Genomic DNA, 8,237 nt, shown 5'->3' on the forward strand with positions numbered 1-8,237 from the left:
GGATGAATTATCCCTAAGTTCCAGTGGTAAATCTCAAAATCATGATGTTCCATCCCCCCTTTAGCACAGACCCTGAGCTTGCAGCAAGCCCCAATTTTTCTCCCTTCTCTTCTTTGGGCCCTCCAGGAGCCTCAGCCAGTCTCATCCTAACCTCTTAAAGGTTGGCCTCACCTAGCCCCATGCTAACCCCGTTCTTGGTTGGCCATGCCCAGCATTTTTCCATGCCTTCATCACCCCTCAGATTTTGCTTTCCCTCCACATTCCCCAACACCCTGGAGAGCAGGACCTTGTATTTTTAGCACCTGCGCTATGAAGAGCTAAGCAAATTCCCAGTGACATATTATCAATAATCAGCGCTATTAAAAATTTCCCCAAACTCCCAAAAAAGCCAGCCACGTACTGGGTGAAAAGCAGTCGATTTTGGATCACCCCACTCCCTATTCCTCCAGCGAGTTAGCAGAGGGTTGGGTGCAGGCATACACAGGGGCAGAGGATAGAACCTTAGCAGCAAGCAAAGGTAGTACTGTCTGATCATGAGTGAAGCCAGAGCTGTTTAATGGACCCATTAGAGGGCATTAGCTGATAACGACAAGACATTGCTGGCATTTTAAGAAGAGCCAGCATGCAGAGCTCTGAGGCTGCACCTCTCTCCATCTGTCACTCCGTCTGCAGAGCTCTCAGTACTTCCCAGCACTCTCTGTTAGAGCATCTGGGTGCTAGAGGGACTCTGTCCCAGCAGTGGCCATATCCAGCATGCACTTGTGGCACCAGACCCATACCAAAGAGACCATATGGGAACAGCACCTCCCACCCATCCTAAGGAGTGCTCTACAGATGGGACACAGCTGGGTGAAGAGCATGGTATTAAGATCTGCAGAGAAGGGAAGGCACGGGCAAATCTGATACACAGGATGGTAAGAGCAGCACCAACAAAGCTCACTGCAGAACTGGTGCCCCACTGGGTTTGGGAGGAAGATGCTGGCCACGCTTTCCCCAGGAAGCCCAACAAGGAACAGCTCCCACTTCCCAGTGTTCTAAAATCCAGCAGCTTTTGTGGAGTTGTTTATGTGAGATAAGGTTCTGGACTGATAATTCGTCTCAATTAGACTCCAGAAGCATAGAAAACACGTATGGTTAGACTTTGAAGAGCACACAGAGCCCTGTCCATGCTAGAGGGGAGTTTTGGGGAGAGGAAAGACCCAAGGAGACCAGCAGGGAACCAGGTGGGGGAGAAAAGGACAATTTTATGTTCCAGCATCATAGGGAAGCTTCAGCAACTTGCTCAGGTGATGCCTGCCTGGCACAGTATGCACTTACCACTTCTGGGGACCACAGCAGGGTGCTTCTCCTTCTTCCTTTCTCTCTTCTTCTCCTTCCCTCTCCAATCCCTTCTTCCTCCCAGTGGCCTTTTTGGACAGTAATGGATGCTGATGTCAACCATCTGCCTTTTTATTTTGAGACTGGATGCGCTACAAATTGGCAGCCCCCAAGCAGTAGACGTGGATGTGAGGGAGGGAGTGCCTGTCCTTATTTGCGGGTTGGTTATACCCCTCCTGGGGGATCAGGGCTGGATGCCCATTGAGATGCTTTCTGAACAGCCTGCTCCCAGCTCTGGTAGGATGGGCAAAGGCAGGTGATGCTTTGGGATATTAACACCCTGCACTTCCTTCCCCCATCCCTTTCTTTCTGCTCACCAGATTAGCCTGCTAATGAACTCTTGCAGATGAATGCAAGACACACATTCAGGAGATGCTGCATGGGGCACAGGTGGAAAGGGGAGTACCTGTGGTTCAGCAGCAGCATTATTACCTACTCTGTCTGCCAGCAGGCGTTGTGCAAGACAAGGCTGTCTGCAACAGTCCTACATCCACATGCAAACAGAGCTCCAGCCTTCTTTCTGAGAGGCAGGAAGGAGCCCCGGCACAGGGCAGGTGCAGAGCAGAACTTGTGAAGTACAAGACAGGCTATTTCAAACAGCAAATACTCGTTAGTAAGAGATATTGTTGCCTGCAGGGAGACAGTTTCTGGGTGATTGAATGTAGAACTGCTTGGAACAAATTCAATAAAATCCGGTGAGTCTTTTCCTTCTAAAGATGCTGTTTTCTCTTAGCTGATGTTTTTGCAAACGCTCACTGGTTGGGGCCATAAGCTGACTGGGAAGGTTGCTGAGGTGAGCTGCTGGGCACGTTGGGCTGGGACATGGTGACCCTTAGCCTGGCCCAGCTCATGAAAGGCAGCACTTCTGTGTGGGGCTCCCAGCAGGACTGCCCAGAAGACTCTGGGGATGTCCCAGCAGGAAACCCTATGTCAGAACTTCAAAAATTACCACAGAGTCCATTGAGTAGTTTTTGTACGGTTCAAAGCTGAAGCTGCTGGCATTTAGGAGCACGAAGGGTGGCAGCATGGCTTGGGTTGTTTGGTGGTTTTTTTTGCAGTGATCTTCCAATGGGAAGCATTCTGCAGGACTCTCCACAGTCCCTGGATACTCTCAGGGCAGGAAACTGCCCTGCTGCTCCAACAGCTGCCTCCCCAAACCAGCAGCTCTCATTGTATGCTCCCCAGTTGAGCCTGAAGGGCAGCTCTTCCCTGTAAACTCAACTAGATCCTCCCCAGGTCCCCTCTCCTCACTGTCGCAATGCAAGGACTGCCCCTACCCAGCCCCCTGGACACTACCTGCTATCAGCACGTAGCTGGTTTCTCTGAGCTAGTAGCTTGGGAACGCATGCACAAGTCAACAAGAGTCAAGGTCAGTACAGCAAACTCACCCAATGACAGAGAAAGCATTTGTGTTATGACCTTTGAGTTATCCCATTTAATTATTCCAGAAACAGCTTCAAGAAAGCAATAGATTCTCTTTTTTTTTCATTTAGAAAGAGCCTTCAGGACAGATTTAATTGCTGGGGTACACACTAGTCATCTCTGGCTGTGTCTATGATTGAACAAAAGTGCTGGGACCTTGTTTTAATGAAAAGGCACTGTATCTCTCTTCTTACCATGCAATAGCAACAATAGCAGATTATTAGAAGTAATATCAATCTAATCCAATCCAATCTGTACTGTTATTAGCCCTAGCTAACTACTGGTATTAATTTTATTACTAATATCACTGCTGCAATAAAAAAAAAATCAACCACAGTGCATAGGTTTGCATCATTCATCAAGCTGTTCATTTGTTTGGCTTCAGATCAGCTAAATACTTTCCCCTGTCACTCAAAATCCGAATATGCATTTTCTTTCTTGGATTTTACCTCCTTTTCCTTCACCTTTATCTCACCCTCCTTGCAACTTTTCTTACTACTGTCCCTCCCACTACTGGGCTGCTCCTTGCCCCCATAAAACAACTTCATGTGAGATCAAAGCCAAGGCAATACATTTTCCTACTCTGAACCCAGAGAAGCTTCCAGCAGTTATGAGTCAGCAAGGCAAGATAGAGCTGCTGGTCACTGAGAGAAACTGCCAGGAATTTGGGGAGGATGAGTCACCCTCAAAGATGGCTGGAAGAGAGGGAGAGACAGAACTTCTCGTCCTTTCTCCTCCTTATCATTCAGCTCATCTCTGTCCCAGGCTCCACATATGAAGTACTTTGAGAACTTGCTTGACTTTGCAGAAGCTTCCTCCATGGAGACACATGCATCGAGCTGGGAGAGCGCCCATTCTCATGTCCTCCCCTCCATATGCAACACTCAACTTTGGCTTCCAATATTCTCGAGGAGTTAAATTTAACTTTGGGTTAACTGCAGTTTCCTTGAGATACTCTCTGTAACCTCCTGTACCACTCAGCCTCTTCCTCACTCTCTCAAGAAAATAACAGCTCACACTGCTCCCGGATGCTGAAAAAGCCCACATAATTGGTACACTCTCCACAAAGTACACCTCAGCCAACAGCGTGGCTACTTGGAGCACAAGGGGTGGTCTCGGCTGTTCAGCAGGGTCACGGGGTTGACAGTCTCCTCTATTTTCCTTTTCCTCCTTCCAAGAAAAATGCCCTGCCTCCTCCAAGTCAAGTCTGAGGGCACTAATTGAGAGCAGGTCTAGAGGGAGGACAGGCTTCCATCCCATGTTGGGCAGAAGTCTCAGCTCTAGCCTTGACATTCTGAGGATTAACCAGCTTCAGTTTCTCCAGTGGGTTTTTCTGTCCTATACCTTTGTAAGAAGGATTTTGGCACTGAAACGGGAAGGTCTGGAAGATGAGGATTCCCATGTGACCTCAGCTGTCTCTCCATTCACATTTCAGGAAAATTTGCCACATCATCTCTTCAGTGTAGGCAGCATCTCGTGGACCAAAGCTGGTTTATTGTGCTCTTCTACTTTCTCACTACGCAGTCCTGGGTGGGTACTGCTACCAGCTATCATTAGCATCTCTCTCACACTAGAGATAAATACCAATAATAAGAGTCATACATACTTATACGTACTCCTTTTATACTAATATAAAAGGAGTGTCAATTCAGCCATGAATACAAAGCTTAAGGATACTGCACCTCATTCCCGTTTGCTGCCTCAGGCACCAGGAACTGACGATCAAAACTCACCAAGCACCAAAAATATTAGTTTAATATTTGTGTGTGCTCAGCTTCTTCTTGTGCTGGGATGACAAACAGCCTCGCGACGGCATCGCCAGAGGCACTAACACTTCCATTCTCTCTCACTGATTCTGGCACACAGAGGGATCTTTTCAAACCGATAAATGCTTTCATTTTTGTCTCCACTGAAAGGACTTCCTCTATGGAGTGATGTTTTGCTAGAGGAAATGATTTAAGAGCAGCGATATGGTTGTGATTCAATATTATGCTCAGGAATTCCTTGTAAAGTCAAGGGAGAGACAAATTCTGACATTGCAGGATTACCTGAACCTTGTGTGAGTCTTGCTACAGACAGAATCAGGCAACAGACCCATGAGGAACACAGTGACATTTTGTGTCATTTCAGGACACTCCTGCTCCCAAGGAGGAACCACAGCAAATGCTCTATCTTGGAGGCTACATCCACACAGGAGAAAATGCAAAATTAAGGGTAGAGAAGAGAGAATGAACCTTTGCAGATCCCTGTTAGAAATGAGTTAAGGGGATGAAGTTCAGGGTGGTTTCCATGTCAGAGCATTCCTCACATCCTTTCCTACTTGGGGCACATCAACCCATTGAGTTGGTGAGCGAAGCTGGTAAGAAAACCAACCACAAAGAACAGGCTTTGCTTTCCTTCCTTTGTGCTGAGCTGATGTACACCAAAAACCCAGTCAAGCAAAAAACAACCATCAGAAACGGTCTGGAGAAATAATCTGCTCACCCACATCAAGTCCAGATATGATAGATTGACTGAGTTACCATTTTGCATTACAAAGGGATGGGCTCAAATCACACTCCTTCTTCAATGGAGGCATCTCAGTTCCCCACACATTATGGCAAAATTGGTGTTGGGTGCCAGCTCCCTCCTGCTGATGACATGCTTATTTCTGGCCTTGGGTGAAGGCATTCTGGACACGTTTCTTGCCAAGCTGTGGGGAAGGACGATGCTGTCTCTCCTCTCCAAGGCGGGCTGCAGCAAGGCAAAGTCCCACTTTCACTCCAGCACTGCGCTGAATAGCAACACTTTGTATTTGCCTGTCAATATCCCAGTTGGATTCTGCTTCTATATATTTAATTCAAGATGAGTACCGCAGGACCTCTTTTGTTAGCTGGACACCTCCTGCACATTGTTATTATTTCTTTCATAAAAATCAATAAAGGCTTGGGAACAACAACCACCAATAATAACAATACATCTCTCTGTGTCTTTGTGTTGCATCTTGCTGAACAGCTTGGAAAAGCAGCAGACAACAGTCCAAATGGGAAGCAAAAAAATAGTGGCAACAAAGTAACACATAAGAACGGACAATAGTAGGGTCACTTCCATCTCAGCCCCTAAAGTCTGCAGCTGGGGTCAGGAAGGGCAGCAATGTTTTTAGATAAGGCACCAGAAGGAGCTCCTCTCATTCAGTGTTCCCATTTCCTTGCAAGTGAAGCACAGGCAGAAACTGATAGAAATTTAAGAGCACCACTTTGAAAGCCATAGGCAAATCACTGCTATTGAGGTGTCTTCCTGGGCACTGACAAAACTCAAGGAGATGCATCCCCTTGATGTTTCACGTCCTGCTTTGAAACAAGAAGAGATGATCCTATCATTCCCCTCCAGGAAACAACCAGAGAAGCAGGAAATAAAATCACCTAGGACCCCTGCAATTCAGCTTCAGAGCATCACTTAGCCACTGTACACAGGAGGTTAGAAAGACAAGCGTGTCTACACAGCAACACTTCTCCTCTCCTTGTACCATGATGAGCTATTCCTGCAGCTCAAGCTGTGGCTGCTATGGGTGGAACAGAGAACAGGACTGGTAGGGAAGGATGCAGCACAGCTGGCCAGCTTTGCTCCGGCTTCATGCTGCTTTCACCTGAGCCACAGCAGGCTCAGCTCTCCTGCCCCCGAAAAGCCCCCAGAACTCCTCCTGGGGGAGCACTGCTCAGACACAACCTACGCTTCACATTTACCAGGAACGTAGCACCTAGGTTAAAGAAAATAAGTAACATTCTAATGCTATTGTTTTAAAGGTTAATGTATTCCCAGCCATAACTCTGAGCAGAGCTTTCCGTCCAGGAACAATCATCCTGCGGCAGGAAAGTATTGAGTGGGTGACCCAGGTCCTTTCCATCTCTAATTTTTATGCATCTGTGACTCCCCTTTCGTTTCTTTCCCTTTCCAGTTCACCCATCCAAAGTAATGCGAAACTAAGGCTAAATACAGTTGAGGTTTCATCCACATCACAGCTACTACACATGCTGCATCAGCACATACCGGAGCACCTCTGCTCCTCCACTATTTTCTCTTCCACATGAGGGGTTACAGCTGTTGCTACACACAGAGCAAGATGCTTCCAGCCAACATCTCCTCTGTGAGGATCCATGCTGGGCAGATCTCCTGGCCTTCTGAATATCTGGGTCAATGTGATCCAGGAGTAACATCCTCCCCTGGAGACCAGCCAGCAGAAGACACCAACAGGCTCCTTCTGGAGCTCGGATGTTCTTCGTGCTGGCCTCAGCCCAAGGCTGAGCCACAATGGGAAATGCAAAGCCAGGCAACGTAACACAAATGGAGCACATTAATGGGAAGAAAGACACAGCAGAAGTGACTCAGATGAAATGTAGGCCATCAAAACATTGCCATTCCTGTTGGGTTGCTGCCTTTGAAAGCTCAGTGTGTGCTGATGGGATAATGGAGGGAAATGATGGTGTTGGGTTGTGGTGACCTTAATGCTTGCAGCCCAATTGTACTATATGAGCACAGGTGCTTCCCTGAAAGGAAACACAGACACCAGAGGCATGGCTACTCAGTAGTCTCTTTTTAATTCAAACTACCAGTCAGGGAAAAAAAAAAAAAGGCTTCGTTCACCAAAATGAAATTTTCTGTGGGAGTTATGTGATCTTGATGTTTTCCCCAGTTACTACTTGATGCTGTTGAAGAACAGACATACACAAAATGTAAAAAAAAAAAAAAAAAATTAAAAAAAAATTAAAAAAATTCTGTTGAGTGGCTGAGAGCCAAACAGTTTTGATCGACTGGATGAAAGCGTTCAGGACAATTCCAGATCAAACATGATAAGTTGTCCAAGTGAAATGGGGCTTTTCAGCGCTCAGCCTCCTCTCTGAATAAAAATGTGGATGCCAGGGGGAAGGGCAGGAGGGAAGAAAACACACCCAGCAAACTCTACCGCCAAGTTTCAGAATATTTTGTTGTGTTTGCAGCAAGGGTGATTTCTCCAGATTGTGCAAGCCATAATAGAAAGAGAGTGGGAAAAATGCACCATAATACCTAGTTATTTAAATACACGTAATAGAGGCAAAATCATCTCTGGTGCCTTTCTGGGTGCTGGGCAGTCAGTTTTGCAGTTATGGGTCTGACGTCGCTCAGGAGAGGACAAACTGGACAATAAGGTCTCTGGCATAACCCTGTGATTAAGGGATTACCATTAATTAACACCACGGCTCTGAGGGCCTGCCTGCTTTGCCTGTGATACGGTATCTTCCCATCGGCACGAAGCAGGTGGTTCTGAATTTCCAAAATCTGCGAGACCCAATGCGATAGAAGAGAGGGAGAGGGGCAGGGAGACGGGAACAAGATGAGGAAGAGAAACTGGGGAGAAGTGCAGGAAAACACATTCCTCACATTTAATTACAGGCACTGACAGTGAAAATTAATTGAGTTCTTGT

The sequence above is a fragment of the Lagopus muta genome, chromosome 5, assembly GCF_023343835.1.
Source record: "Lagopus muta isolate bLagMut1 chromosome 5, bLagMut1 primary, whole genome shotgun sequence".
Taxonomy (NCBI): domain Eukaryota; kingdom Metazoa; phylum Chordata; class Aves; order Galliformes; family Phasianidae; genus Lagopus; species Lagopus muta.